Below are 14,895 nucleotides of genomic sequence, written 5' to 3'. Positions count from 1 at the left end.
GAGCTGGGAATTGGCAACCCTACAATTCCAGAGTTGCCTGGAGGCTGGAAAAGGCCGGTGATCCCTCCCCAAAGTGTTCTTTTGGCTCCGATGGGACGAGGTTTCTCTCCCTAGCATCCAGCATGATTCCTGAGGCTTAAAAACCAAGCAAAAGCTTAACTCCACCCACCTTCAGCATCCCCGGCCCTCATTGGCTCACACCAGCCCAGCTGTCTGATTGGCTGGGATGCCATATCGATCTCCTTCCACTTCAGCCTGGAATTCCAATTGCGCGCAGGGTGTTGTTTGTTTTAAGAAGAAGACTGCAGATTTATACCCCGCCCTTCTCTCTGAATCAGAGACTCAGAGAGGCTCACAATCTCCTATATCTTCCTCCCCCCACAACAGACACCCTGTGAGGTGGGTGGGTCTGAGAGAGCTCTCCCAGCAGCTGCCCTTTCAAGGACAACTCCTACGGGAGCTCTGGCTGACCCAAGGCCATTCCAGCAGCTGCAAGTGGAGGAGTGGGGAATCAAACCCGGTTCTCCCAGATAAGAGTCCGTGCACTTAACCACTTCGCCAAACTGGCTCTCGAAAAAGTTCTCTGCTGCATTGCATCTTTAAAATATGCAGCCAGACACAAAGCGTGGAAATCGCAGGAACAAATGTGCGGTTCTGAAAGAACTCTTGGGCGCTTCAAAAAATGCCATCGTGAAAGCTGACAAATGGCCAGTGCTGACAGTGTTCTGTAGCTCTAAGCGACAAAGCATATGCTGGCGCACTCAAAGGAAACACAAAGACGTGCTGTAGCATCATGCGCTCTGGGGTTAAGCTACTGCATTCCAAATCTTCCCAATAAAAAGGCTCGCTGTGAGCAAATGAAGCTGAATTAGACCTTTGTCTGTTCAGACTGGCAACGCCTCTCCAGGGTCTCAGGCCAAGATCTTTCACACCACCTACGGCCTGACCTGGAGTTGCCAGGGCTTGAACCTGGGACCTTCTGCATGCTAAGCAGAGGCTCTGCCACTGAGCTATGGCCCCTCTCCATGGTTCTCCAGGGTCTCAGGCTGAGGTCTTTCCCATCACCTCCTGCCTGGTCCTTTTAACTGGAGATGGAGGGGATTGAACCTGGGACCTTCTGCATGCTAAGCAGATGCTCTGCCCCTGAGCTATGGCCCCTCTCCATTTCTCTCCAGGGTCTCAGGCTGAGGTCTTCCCATCAGCTCCTGCCTGCTCCTTTCAACTGGAGATGGAGGGGATTGAACCTGGGACCTTCTGCATGCCAAGCAGAGGCTCTGCCACTGAGCCACGGCCTCTCCCAAAACTATCCACCAAAGACCTTTAAATAAGACCTGTGCTCCACTGTTTGGCCCAACCTGAAACAGAGGTTGGAATCTGTATTAACTTTTATGATGGACTCAGCGCAAAGGGGGGTAAAATGGACTTGGGATAGGAGATGCCTTTTATGGGAGTCACAAAGGATTCCCCCCAACTCCCCCCAACCCAGAGGAGAATCTGAAACCCCCTTTTTGGCATGCAGTAGTAAAAAACCATTTCCTTGACCCTTGAAGTTCATTTTTCTTCTTCTGATTTTAAAAGAAAATAAAAAATTTTTCATGGGCCCCCAAAAAGTATTGTGGGTCCCAGGCATTGTGCCAAATGGAGAAGCTGTGCAGCCCCCCCCTTGCATTTTGTCCTCACAACAACCCTGTAAAGTAGGCTAAGCTGAGCGGAAGCACCTAGCCCGAGATTGCCCCGAAGCCTCCATATACAACAGAACCCTGGTCCTATGTCAGAATGTGAGAGCAGCTCCTCAGTGGAACAGGCTTCCTCAGGAGGTGGAGGGCTCTCCTTCCTTGGAGGGTTTTAAGCAGAAGCTGGATGGCCACCTGACAGCAATGAGGATAAGAACATAAGAGAAGCCCTGTTGGATCAGGCCAATGGCCCATCCAGTCCAACACTCTGTGTCACATAAGAACATAAGAGAAGCCATGTTGGATCAGGCCAATGGCCCATCCAGTCCAACACTCTGTGTCACATAAGAACATAAGAGAAGCCCTGTTGGATCAGGCCAATGGCCCATCCAGTCCAACACTCTGTGTCACATAAGAGAAGCCATGTTGGATCAGGCCAATGGCCCATCCAGTCCAACACTCTGTGTCTCATAAGAACATAAGAGAAGCCATGTTGGATCTGCTCAGCAATTTCATTGAATGCCCACGAGTTCTTGTATTGTGAAAAAGGGAGAAAAGGACTTCTCTCTCTATCCTCTCCATCCCATGTGTAATCTTGTAAACCTCTATCACGTCACCCCACAGTCAACATTTCTCCAAGCTAAAGAGCCCCAAGCGTTTTAACCTTTCTTCATAGGGAAAGTGTTCCAAACCTTTAATCATTCTAGTTGCCCTTTTCTGCGCTTTTTCCAATGCTAAAACATCCTTTTTGAGGTGCGGTGACCAGAATTGCACACAGCATTCCAAATGAGACCGCACCATCGATTTATACAGGGGCATTATGATACTGGCTGATTTGTTTTCAATTCCCTTCCGAATAATTCCCAGCATGGCATTGGCCTTTTTTATTTCAATCGCACACTGTCTTGACATTTTCAGTGAATTATCTAACACGACCCCAAGATCTTTCTCTTGGTCAGTCTCTTCCAGTTCACACCCCATCAACTTGTATTTGTAGCTGGGATTCTTGGCCCCAATGTGCATAAAACATAAGAAGCTGCCTTATACTGAATCAGACCTCCGATCCATCAAAGTCAGTATTGTCTACTGAGACCGGCAGCGGCTCTCCAGTTACTTTGCACTTGGCCACATTGAACCTCATCTGCCACGTTGACGCCCACTCACCCAGCCTCAACAGATCCCTTTGAAGTTCCTCACAATCCTCTCTGGTTCTCACCACCCTGAACAATTTAGTGTCATCTGCAAACTTGGCCACTTCACTGCTTACTCCCAACTCCAAATCATTTGTGAACAAGTTAAAGAGCAGGGGACCCAGTACTGAGCCCTGCGGCACCCCACTGCTTACCGTCCTCCACTGCGAAGACTGCGCATTTATACTGATTATACTTCGTATTAATCAGTCAGTTTTTGATCCACAAGAAGACCTGTCCTTTTACTCCATGACTCTCGAGCTTACTAAGGAGCCTTTGATGAGGAACTTTATCAAAAGCTTTCTGGAAGTCAAGGTAAACAACATCTATCGGGTCTCCTTTGTCCACAAGTTTGTTTACCCCCTCAAAGAAATGCAACAGGTTAGTGAGGCAAGATCTTCCCTTGCAGAACCCATGCTGAGTCTTCCTCAATAACCCGTGTTCATCAATGTGCCTACTCATTCTGTCCTTGATAATGCTTTCTACCAAATTTCCCAGTATTGAAGTCAGACTGACGGGCCTATGAACTTTGGCAGATCATGAAGATGATATTGGATTGATATCCCGCCCTCCACCACTCCGAATCTCAAGAGTCTCAGAGCGGCTCACAATCTCCTTTCCCTTCCTCCCCCACAACAGACACCCTGTGAGGAGGGTGGGGCTGAGAGAGCTCTGACAGAAGCTGCCCTTTCAAGGACAACCTCTGCCAGAGCTATGGCTGACCCATAATAACATAAAGAAGGCCAAGGCCTTCCCCTGATGTTGCCTCCTGGCTCTGGGATTCAGAGGCTTACTGCGCCTGAACATGTGTTCCCCTCAGTCGCCATGACAAAGTAGATATAGGACATTTCCTCCATGGATCTTTCTAATCCCCTTTTAAAGTGTCTTATTTCTGTGGCCATCACAACATCCTCTATCAGCGAAGGGTGTGTAGGGCCCCTTCTAGCTCTTCTGTTTCCTGATGCCACTCCAATCACTGGCTATTCTTAGCCCCGCGGACAACAAACCTGTTCTCTCTGAAAGAGTCTAATCTTCTTCAAAAAGAGACTCGCTTGCTCATGGGTTCGCTTGCTCATGAGAGCCAGTTGGGTGTTGTGGTTAAGTGTGCGGACTCTTATCTGGGAGAACCAGGTTGGATTCCCCACTCCTCCACTTGCAGCTGCTAGAATGGCCTTGGGTCAGCCATAGCTCTGGCAGAATTGTCCTTGAAAGGGCTGCTGCCGTGAGAGCCCCCTCAGCCCCACCCACCACACAGGGTGTATGTTGTGGGGAGAGAAGATATAGGAAATTGTAAGCCTAAAGAGGCCAAACTAAAAACAACTAGAGAACAGGCCTTCTCTATAAAAGCACCCCAATGGTGGAACCAGCTGCCAGAAGAGGTGTGGGCCCTGCGGGATCTTGGCCAATTCTGTAGGGCCTGAAAAACCGCCCTCTTCCGGCTAGCCTTCTAAGATGGAGCTTGGAATAAACATCACGCCATCATTAACATTAACATAATTGAGATAGTAGCACTATTAGATTATATTTTTAGACTGTTTGTAGATTATTTAAATATTTCATTGTTAACTGTATTGAATTATATAATCTTGTTTTATTGTTTTAATATGGCTTTTGCCATGTTCTGTAAGCCGCCCTGAGCCTGCCTCGGCGGGGAGGGCGGGGTATAAATAAAATTTATTATTATTATTATTATTAAGCCGCTCTGAGACTCTGGTTTAGAGAGAAGGTTGGGGTATAAATCTGCAGTCTTCTTCCTTCCTTCCTGTTTGGTGCAGTGGTTAAGTGTGCAGACTCTTATCTGGGAGAAACGGGTTTGATTCTCCACTCCTCCATTTCCAGTTGCTGGAATGGCCTTTGTCAGTTGTAGCGGTCGTTGAAAGGCCAGCTTCTGGGAGAGCTCTCTCAGCCCCACGCAGCTCACAGGGTGTCTGTTGGGGGGCGGGGGGGAAGGATATAGGCGATTGTAAGCCACTCTGACTCTGATTCAGGGAGAAGGGCGGGGGTATAAATCTGCAATTCTTCTTTCTAATTTTGGGCACTTTCACACACAGTAAATAACGCACTTTCAATTGACTTTCAATTTACTTTGTAATTGATTTTTACTGTGTGAAATGGCAAAATCCACTTGCAAATGGCTGCTGAAGCAGATAGAAACTGCATTATTGAGCATGTGTGAAAGCACCCTTTATTTCACCCAGAAGGTCGGACCAGAACCAATGGGTTGAAATTAAATCAAAAGAGTTTCTGGCTCAACATGAGGAAGAACTTCCTGACCATTAGAGCGGTTCCTCAGTGGAACAGGCTTCCTCCTCGGGAGGTGGTGGGCTCTCCTTCCTTGGAGTTTTTCAACAGAGGCTAGATGGCCATCTGACAGCAATGAGGGTCCTGTGAATTTAGGGGGAGGTATTTGTGAATTTCCAACCTTGTGCAGGGGGTTGGACTAGATGACCCTGGAGGTCTCTTCCAATTCTATGAATGTTAAGAGCGGTTCCTCAGTGGAACAGGCTTCCTCCTTGGGAGGTGGTGGGCTCTGCTTCCTTGGAGGTTTCTAAACAGAGGCTAGATGGCCACCTGACAGCAATGAAGATCCTGTGAATTTAGGGGGAGGTATTTGTGAGTTTCCTGCATTGTGCAGGGGGCTGGACTAGATTACCCTGGAGGTCCCTTCCAACTCTATGATTCTATGATTCTCCTTTGGAGGTTCTTCAACAGAGGCTAGATGGCCATCCGACTGCAATGAAGATCCTGTGAATTTAGGGGGAGGTCTTTGTGAGTTTCCTGCCTTGTGCAGGGGGTTGGACTAGATGACCCTGGAGGTCCCTTCCAACTCTATGATTCTATGATACAGACACGTATCGTGGAACAAAAGGAAATTGGCAGTCGGGTGTTATCCAGTCTGGACTTTCCTCTTCAGAGGAATGTTAAGTAGCTTTTTGCAAATATACCAGTCTGGATACACTCGTGGTCCAAGGAAATTTTCCTTTTTTCTTTTTTGTACTAGAGACACGTCTGCCAAGGGTCTGGGCAACGGAGAGTCAAAATGCACTCCCCAGAAAGAGTTTGGCAATCCGGAAAGAGGCAAAGCAGGGTAGAAGTCCCTGAACACCGAAGTTGGGTTTGGGAGACACGGCCTGACGCGAGGGGTGGAGCAGAAAGAGCAGGAAACGGGACAGCGGAGGCGGGTTGCCAACCTCCAGGAGAGGCCTGGAACTTTCCTGGAAGGGCAACTGATTCCCGGACTGCTGAGATCAAGCCCCCCGGGAGGAAACTGGCAGCTTCGGAGGGTGGCCTCCGCGGCGTTATTCCTCGCTCGGGTCCCTCCCCACCGCCTAACGTGGCCTCCACCCCTGTATCTCCAGGAATTTCTCGCCCTGAAGTTGGCAACCGTACAGCAAGGGAGAGCTTTGCTTTGCAGCGAGAGCGGGGCTCAGACTGGAGCACGGGGAGAGGTCTGGTTTCCTCCCTCTCCGGCTCTCAGTGTAAACGCCGCGCAGTTTCCAGACCCTAAACAGGGCAACAACTTCAGATCAGAGAATCGCCACGCACCTCTTTCTCTCTCCGTCCCGGATCTCTTCCGACGCGGCGTCGTTGTTGGGAAGTTTCTCTTCCGTCCTTCCCTTCCCTTCCCTTCCCTTCCTTCTTTTCCTCTCTGAGCAGACGAGACCCTCTCCAGCTGGCGGAGAAGGGAAAGGCACTTTTCAGTAGCTTGTGTTATTTATTTTCGCTCCGCCTTTCCACAGGGACATCTATTGGGCTGGAGGATTCACAACACGCAGGAATCTTGCCCGACCAGAAAGCTCCCAAAGCAGGAGTCAAGTGCTACCTTGAAGACCAAGCAAGTTTTACGGAGGGCGGAAGCTTTTCGTGTGCTCTCTAAGCACACTTCATCAAACCAGGGGATCAGGTATTGTGGGGCCAATCACATACTCTCACATGATAGAGGTTTACAAGATTGTGCATGGGATGGAGAAAGCAGAGAAAGAAGTCCTTTTCTCCCTTTCTCACAATACAAGAACTCGTGGGCATTCGATGAAATTGCTGAGCAGTCGGGTTAGAACGGATAAAAGGATTAACATGTGGAATTCACTGCCACAGGAGGTGGTGGCGGCTACAAGCATAGCCAGCTTCAAGAGGGGATTGGATAAAAATATGGAGCAGAGGTCCATCAGTGGTTATTAGCCACAGTGTGTGTGTGTGTACACACACACACACACACATATATATATATAGACCACTGTGTGACACAGAGTGTTGGACTGGATGGGCCATTGGCCTGATCCAACATGGCTTTTCTTATGTTTTTACGTTCTTAAGCACACTTCATCAGACCAGGGGATTGTGGGGCCGAAATGCAAGCAGTTTGTTTTATGAAAGTATGCAGACTGATCACATGATAAACCAGTGTGGCTTGGCCATTTGGTCTGGAGAGCCATAAAAGGTAATAAAGTCCTCTGCCAATTGGCGTTTCTGTAAGAAGAAGAAGAAGATATTGGATTTATATCCCACCCCCCACTCCGAAGAGTCTCAGAGCGGCTCACAATCTCCTTTCCCTTCCTCCCCCACAACAGACACCCTGTGAGGTAGATGAAGAGATTGGATTTATATCCCGCCCTCCACTCCGAAGAGTCTCAGAGCGGCTCACAATCTCCTTTCCCTTCCTCCCCCACAACAGACACCCTGTGAGGTAGATGAAGAGATTGGATTTATATCCCGCCCTCCACTCCGAAGAGTCTCAGAGCGGCTCACAATCTCCTCTCCCTTCCTCCCCCACAACAGACACCCTGTGAGGTAGATGAAGATATTGGATTTATATCCCTCCCTCCACTCCGAAGAGTCTCAGAGCGGCTCACAATCTCCTTTCCCTTCCTCCCCCACAACAGACACCCTGTGAGGTAGATGAAGAGATTGGATTTATATCCCGCCCTCCACTCCGAAGAGTCTCAGAGCGGCTCACAATCTCCTTTACCTTCCTCCCCCACAACAGACACCCTGTGAGGTAGATGAAGATATTGGATTTATATCCCACCCCCCACTCCGAAGAGTCTCAGAGCGGCTCACAATCTCCTTTCCCTTCCTCCCCCACAACAGACACCCTGTGAGGTAGATGAAGAGATTGGATTTATATCCCGCCCCCCACTCCGAAGAGTCTCAGAGCGGCTCACAATTTCCTTTACCTTCCTCCCCCACAACAAACACCCTGTGAGGTGGCTGGGGCTGGAGAGGGCTCTCACAGCAGCTGCCTTTTCAAGGACAACTTCTGCCAGAGCTATGGCTGACCCAAGGCCATGCTAGCAGGTGCAAGTGGAGGAGTGGGGAATCAAACCCGGTTCTCCCAGATAAGAGTCCGCACACTTAACCACTACACCAAACTGGCTCTCTCTGTCTAGGTGAATCACAAAAGGACGTGTATTTCCTAGTTGTAATCCACCTAATTTGCTTATCGACATCAGTCAATACATTATAAACATCTCTCTAGTCTGCCATTAGAAAACATACAAGAACACATAAAATGAAAATGGGTGAAGTATATGTAATGAGATAAATAGTCAATATCCCTTATTTGAGTACGTCAGTATAAAACATTATTCTGATACACTATTATAAAAGAGAAATACATTGGAATACCCTGGATGTATAGCTATAGTCACTGAGAATGGGTTTAGCAAATGTAATGAGATAAGAAACCAATATCCCTGTTCAGTCCTGGGGAGCTTCCAAGTTTCATAATAATTTGTAATTCAGCAATTTCTCTCTCCATTCTGTTCTTGAAGTTCCTTTGCAGTAAAACAATCCTGTGACCTTGAGGTCACCAGTTCCGGAAAGCTCCCAGTTCTGGAAGGAGAGAAATCAATTGCCCCAAATCCCAGGAGAAGAGAAATAAAAGTGGACCTTGCCCCCAAGGCAGTGCAGAATGGAAACAGGCTTTCTTTGGTCTTAGAAGAAGAAGAAGACTGCAGATTTATACCCCGCCCTTCTCTCTGAATCAGAGAGCAGTTTACAATCTCCTGTATCTTCTCCCCCCACAACAGACACCCTGTGAGGTGGGTGGGGCTGAAAGAGCTCTGAAAGAAGCTGCCCTTTCAAGGACAATTCCTAGGAGAGCTATGGCTGACCCAAGGCCATTCCAGCAGGTGCAAGGGGAGGAGTGGGGAATCAAACCTGGTTCTACCAGGTAAGAGTTCGCACATTTAACCACTACACCAAACTGGGTCTCTTACACTCTGATTTTACCCTCCCTTGGAGGAGTTTTGTGTTCCTGCATGAGTCCCTGTTCTGAGTGTCTGCCAAGCAGTAAATCATAAAACGACTTGGCAAGCCACCTCATTTCGAGGCTTCTGTTGTGTCTCTAGGACAGGAGCAGTTGATCTGGTGCGGGGAGGAAATGTGGAGGCCAATTGAAAGAACAGGAGGCCAGAGAAACAGCTGATTCAGAGATGCAGCAGGCAGCCTCTTTTGAGTGGTGCTAATTCTGTACAGTAGGAGCAGTAGATCTAGGAGTCACACTCAAGATACAGAGATATGGGACAGTTGCTGACCTCCAGCAGAGCAGGACTGGAAGAAGGCATGCACCATATCACGCAGAGACACAACGGGAAGCCTCCCCTCTGTACTTTTAGGCTCTGGGAGGCTCTAATATCGCTTCATTTATTTTTAACAACCTAGTTCTAGAATTGCTGATGGTAGGGCTGCCTTTCCCCCATTTAACAACTGCAGGAAATGGAGTGAGTTATGTGCTGTCAGAGATAAAGCTTTATCTGTTGAACATCTGCCCGCTGCAGTATCATTAAAGGAACAGGAGCCCTGGCAAAGTGATAAGCAAAGCCTGTCTTTAATTTTTAGGTGGGTGAGAATTTTGGAAGCGTCTGCTTTTCCTCCTAATTCTCGCTTGGCTGCAGTTTAGTTATAGGCTGAAAAATCGGGAAGCAGATCTTATCTGAGGCTCAGAAGTGGACAGGAAGTGTGTGTGTGGAGGGGAACAGAGAGCTTCGTGGAGAGCCAGTTTGGTGTAGTGGTTAAGTGTGTGGACTCTTATCTGGGAGAACCGAGTTTGATTCCCCACTCCTGCAGCTGCTGGAGTGACCTTGGATCAGTCACAGTTCTCGAAAGAGCAGTTCTCTCAGAGATCTCTGCGCTCCACTTAGTTTGGTGTAGTGGTTAAGTGTGCGGACTCTTATCTGGGAGAACCGGGTTTGATTCCCCATTTCTTCACTTGCAGCTGCTGGAATGGCCTTGGGTTAGCCATAGCTCTGGCAGAGGTTGTCCTTGAAAGGGCAGCTGCTGGGAGAGCCCTCTCAGCCCCACTCACCTCACAGGGTGTCTGTTGTGGGGGAGGAAGGGAAAGGAGATTGTGAGCCACTCTGTCCTTGAAAGGGCAGCTGCTGTGAGAGCCCTCTCCAGCCCCACCCACCTCACTGGGTGTCTGTTGTGGGGGAGGAAGGGAAAGGAGATTGTGAGCCGCTCTGAGACTCTGTCCTTGAAAGGACAGCTGCTGTGAGAGCCCCCTCAGCCCCACCCACCTCACAGGGTGTCTGTTGTGGGGAAGGAAGAGAAAGGAGATTGTGAGCCACTCTGAGACTCTTCGGAGTGGAGGGCGGGATAGAAATCCAATATCTTCATCTACCTCACAGGGTGTCTGTTGTGGGGAGGAAGAGAAAGGAGATTGTGAGCCACTCTGAGACTCTTCGGAGTAGAGGGTGGGATATAAATCCAATATCTTGTTCTTCTTAAAGCCCCAAATCTGGGGAAATCTGTTTCGTGACAGGATTGCGCAAAATACACAGGCTTTGTTCATGAGCACAGTCCGATCTGAAACCTAAGAAGACATTTTAGGGGGAAAGAAAAACCACTTTGGAAGTTAGCAAAGCGTGGCTTGGGGCCAGACGCATTTAAAATACCCTACCCAGCGGCTTTTCTTCTGCAGCCTCCAAACGAAGATCGTTCCTCCCGGAAAAGCTGAGGTTTCAGTTTGCCGACATTTGAAAGCACTTTGCATTCTAGAATCTACAACACCAGCCCTTTAGGGAAACAGAGGCCAGTTGGTTTAAAGGGGCATGAAAAAATCCTGAGCAAAGCCCGTCGTTTTTTCCGGATTGTCATGAGCTATTCTGCAGGGCTGGATTAACAAGTAGTCCGAGTAGGCACTGGCCTATAGGCCTCTACACCTTTAGGAGCCATGGGCTGGCTCCCCCCCACCCCGGTTTCCCCCCTGCTTGCAGCCCTCCCAGCCTGCATGTGCAGCTGGGAACTGAGCCGCTCTTTGCCCGCCTTGCCTGGTGCGGCTGCTGCTGGCGTTGTTGCCAAGTTTACCTCTCTCTGCCTCTCCCCCACAGCTTTGCCAAAGGGGCTTGTGCTGCCATTATCTTGGTTTAATCCAGATTGAGAGTAAAGACGTGATAAGAAGAATCATGCACGCTGGTCAGTACTAGTGGCTGTTACTTAGGGTTGCCAATCCCCAGGTGGGGGCAGGGGATCCCCCAGTTTGGAGGCCCTCCCCCCGCTTCAGGTCATCAGAAAGCGGGGTGGAGGGGAGGGAAATGTCTGCTGGGTACTCATGATTCCCTATGGAGACTTATTCCCATAGAAAATAATGGAGAATTTATCCACGGGTATCTGGGGCTCTGGGGGCCCTGTTTTTTGAGGTAGAGGCACCATATTTTCAGTATAGTATCCAGATGCTCTCCCCAAAATACTCCCTAAGTTTCAAAAAGATTGGACCAGGGGGCCCCCAAAGAAAGTGCCCCTATCCTTTATTACTTCCTATGGAAGGAAGGCAGGCAGGCATTTAAAAGATGTGCAGTCCCTTGAAATGTGATGGCCAAAACTTCCTTTGGAGTTCAATTATTCTTGTCATACCCTTGCTCCTGGCTCCATCCCCAGTGTCTCCTGGCTCCACCCCCAAAGTCCCCAGATATTTCTTGAATTGGACTTGTCCTTGAAAGGGCAGCTTCTGTCAGAGTTCTCTCAGCCCCACCCACCTCACAGGGTGTCTGTTGTGGGGGAGGAAGGGAAAGGAGATTGTGAGCTGCTCTGACACTGTCCTTGAAAGGGCAGCTGCTGTGAGAGTCCTCTCAGCCCCACCCACCTCACAGGGTGTCTGTTGTGGGGGAGGAAGGTAAAGGAGGTTGTGAGCCGCTCTGAGATTCAGAGTGGAGGGCAGGATATAAATCCAATATCATCATCTTCTTCTTCATCATCATCATCTTCTTCATTTCAAGCTTTCTAAGGAGCCTTTGATGAGGAACTTTATCAAAAGTTTTCTGGAAGTCAAGGTAAACAATGTCTATCGGGTCTCCTTTGTCCACATGTTTGTTCACCCCCTCAAAGAACTGTAATTATTATTTATTATTATTATTATTACTTTACATTTATATCCCGCCCTCTCCGCAAGCGGACTCAGGGCGGCTCACAACATCATAAAAACAATCAATTCAATAAAACATATAAAACCATAATTTACTTATCAATTTAAAACGATTAGCGCTGTCTCAGTCCAATCTAGGCGGTATTGACTTTTGCCTATGCTCGCCAGCATTCTGTGGGATGTCCGGTGGCAGCCCATTTTCAATCAACCACAAAAGCCTGTTTAAACAGTTCGGTCTTACAGGCCCTGCGGAACGCCGACAAATCCCGCAGGGCCCTTATAGCTTCTGGGAGGGTGTTCCAGAGTTCTGGTGCTGCCACCGAGAAGGCCCTAGATCTTGTTATGCATAGCTTGGCTTCTTTTGGGCCAGGGGCAGACAGCAGATTTTTTGTCCCTGATCGCAGTGCTCTCTGGGGAATATATGGGGAAAGGCGGTCCCGTAGATAGGCAGGTCCCTGACCATATAGGGCTTTAAAGGTTAATACCAACACCTTGAAGCGAACTCGGAACACAACAGGCAACCAGTGCAGCTCTCTCAGCACTGGCTGAATGTGCTCCCGTCCTGGTAGCCCCATTAACAGCCGTGCCGCAGCGTTAGTGAGGCAAGATCTTCCCTTACAGAACCCATGCTGAGTCTTCCTCAATAACCCGTGTTCATCAATGTGCCTACTCATTCTGTCCTTGATAATGCTTTCTACCAACTTTCCCGGTATTGAAGTCAGACTGACTGGCCTGTAATTTCCCGGATCTCCTCTGGAACCCTTTTTAAAGATGGGGGTGTAATTTGCTACCTTCCAGTCCTCAGGAACGGAGGCAGATTTCAATGAAAGATTACAGATTTTTGTTAGAAGATCACAAGTTCAACTTTGAGTTCTTTCAGAACTCTCGGATGTATGCCATCCGGACCCGGTGACTTATTCGTTTTTAATTTGTCTATCAGTTGTAGGACCTCCTCTTTTGTCACCTCAATTTGACTCAGGTCTTTCAACACCCCTTCCAAAATTAGTGCTTCTGGGGCGGGCAAAAAGTTCTCATCTTCCACAGTGAAGACGGAGGCAAAAAATTCATTCAGCTTCTCAGCCATTTCCTATCCTCCTTCAGTAATCCTTTTACCCCATGGTCATCCAAGGGCCCCACTGCCTCCCTGGCTGGTTTCCTACTAATATATTGAAGAAATTTTTATTGTTGGTCTTTATGTTTTTTGCAATATGCTCCTCATAGTCCTTTTTTGCCTGCCTGATCAAAGTCTTGCATTTGATTTGCCACAGCCTGTGTTCCCTTTTACTAATCTCACTTGGACTGGTTTTCCACCGCTTAAAGGAGTCCTTCTTACCTTTTACAGCTTCCATTACTTTGTTTGTTAACCATGCAGGCCTTTTCTTATGCCTGTTTGTACCTTTCCTAACTTGTGGTATGTATTTTATCTGCACTTCTAGGATTATAGTTTTAAATAGTCTCCAATCTTCCCCAAGGGTTTTGACCGTATTTACCTTTCCTTTCAGTTTCCTCCTCACATGCCTCCTCATCTCAGAGAATTTACCCCTTTTAAAGTTAAACGTGGTTGTGGCGGTCTTTTGGGGCAACTCCCTATTTATACAAACGGGGAAATCAATAACATTATGATTTAAATTAAAACACACACACAAAACCATAAGAATGAGTTAGGGGTAGCCAAACTTTCTTAATGCAAGAGCCAAACAGAATAAACGTCCTGTGTCTGAGAGCCGCAAGACATGTTGGAGAGCCACAGGACAGGAAGGAAGAAAGGAAGGAAAGCAAATAGGTGGGGGAGGGAGGTGAAAGAAAGCAACTTTAACTTTATTTGCACTTTCCAAGCTGCCAGCTGGCTTGGCTTGGAGAAGTGATTTAAAGAGAGAAGTTATTTTTTTTTCTTTCAGTTTTCAAAGTTTTATTAGTTTCAGTAAAGATTAGGGGTAGGGACAGGGAAAAAGGAAAATAAAAGCACAATGCATTCTGACCTTATTTTGCATAAAGTACTTCCCAAAAACACAAAGATAATTCTATAATGTTTTCTTTACATAAATTGCCCCATATTATTTTATCTAAGCTGTATATAATCCATTTAAAATTTTTACAGTATAAGTCTTTTGATATTCTCTAATAATTTTGACAATTCCAGTAAAGGTAAATTTTATAATATAAAATACAGGAAAAAAAAGAAATCAGTTCACACCAGAGAGCCTTAAGAGTCTTGAATGTCTAACCAGGCATACGATTTCATCCAAGCTGAGATTTAACTCTAACAGTGCAATTCCAAGAACGCTTTCCTGGAAGTAAGTCCCATTGAGCAGACTTTAGTAGAATTCTGAGTAGACTTGCTTAGGATTGCATTTTCCAAGCCACTAGCACAGGGGAGTCAAACTAATTTGTTATGAGGTTGGCAACCGGCCTCCGCCGTCCCGTTTGTTATGAGGGCCGGATTTGACATAAATGAGACCTTGTCGGGCCGGGCCACGTCTGTACCTATTTAAGGTACAGAGATACACATTATTTAGGTAGCAGAGATACACATTTTATAAAGAACACAGACAAACACAAATATATATATATATTTAAAAAAACATCTTTCCTTCCTTCCCCAGGAATAGAAGGAACATATGAACATATGAAGCTGCCTTATACTGAATCAGACCCTCGGTCCATCGAAGTC

At 47.6% G+C, this 14,895-nt stretch overlaps 1 protein-coding gene across 1 annotated transcript in view; it reads right to left on the bottom strand.

Moving 5' to 3' along the window:
* The window catches only part of LOC132584523 (ubiquitin carboxyl-terminal hydrolase MINDY-1-like), a 39,213-nt gene extending 32,650 nt beyond the window's left edge, over window positions 1–6,563 (bottom strand). The window contains exon 1 of the mRNA XM_060256423.1: window positions 6,410–6,563. The gene's annotated coding sequence lies outside the window, so the exon portion shown is untranslated. The remainder of the gene's footprint in view (window positions 1–6,409) is intronic.
* Window positions 6,564–14,895: the final 8,332 nt, after the last annotated feature.

The sequence above is a fragment of the Heteronotia binoei genome, chromosome 1, assembly GCF_032191835.1.
Source record: "Heteronotia binoei isolate CCM8104 ecotype False Entrance Well chromosome 1, APGP_CSIRO_Hbin_v1, whole genome shotgun sequence".
Classification (NCBI taxonomy): Eukaryota; Metazoa; Chordata; class Lepidosauria; order Squamata; family Gekkonidae; genus Heteronotia; species Heteronotia binoei.
The sequence above is the reverse complement of the archived record's forward strand: the minus strand, read 5'-3'. Positions and strand labels throughout refer to the sequence as shown.